The sequence below is a fragment of the Crocodylus porosus genome, unplaced genomic scaffold (genome assembly GCF_001723895.1).
Source record: "Crocodylus porosus isolate Cpor-Errol unplaced genomic scaffold, CroPor_comp1, whole genome shotgun sequence".
NCBI lineage: Eukaryota > Metazoa > Chordata > Crocodylia > Crocodylidae > Crocodylus > Crocodylus porosus.
In genome coordinates, this window is record NW_017728912.1 from 38,076,973 (window position 1) to 38,077,330 (window position 358).

The 358-nt window shown below is 68.2% G+C and overlaps 1 protein-coding gene across 2 annotated transcripts in view; it reads left to right on the plus strand.

Moving 5' to 3' along the window:
* Positions 1-239: 239 nt before the first annotated feature.
* G3BP2 (G3BP stress granule assembly factor 2) overlaps positions 240-358 on the plus strand; it is a 53,093-nt gene continuing 52,974 nt past the window's right edge. The window contains exon 1 of one of the 2 annotated variants that reach the window (XM_019534299.1): positions 240-313. The gene's annotated coding sequence lies outside the window, so the exon portion shown is untranslated. The remainder of the gene's footprint in view (positions 314-358) is intronic. The other variant, XM_019534300.1, reaches the window with a different exon arrangement.

Here is a 358-nt window from a genome sequence, read left to right on the forward strand (position 1 = left end):
GGAAACGCAGCACTCAGCGGTGGCGAGAGACTTTTTACTGGGCACCCGGGTGATCTAGCCACCCGCCGTCGCTAGTTGGCTCATTCCCCTGTCCAACAAGCCGTCGCCGCAGCCTATTGGCCAGCAGGACCCCGCCCCCCGCGCCGTGGCTCCAGGCTGCCAGAGCTCGAGCCCCACGTCTCACGTTACGCGAGCGGAAGCCGGCAGCCGCCGTTGAGGTTCGGCGGGAAGTGAACGCTTCGCCAACGTCACAATGAGGGCGGCGGGGATTGGGCTAGGGCGGTGACGGGGGCTCCTGCCCTGGTAGACAGGGGTGAGACAATAAGGGAGACGCGCCGAGCGGCCGCACGCCCGCCCG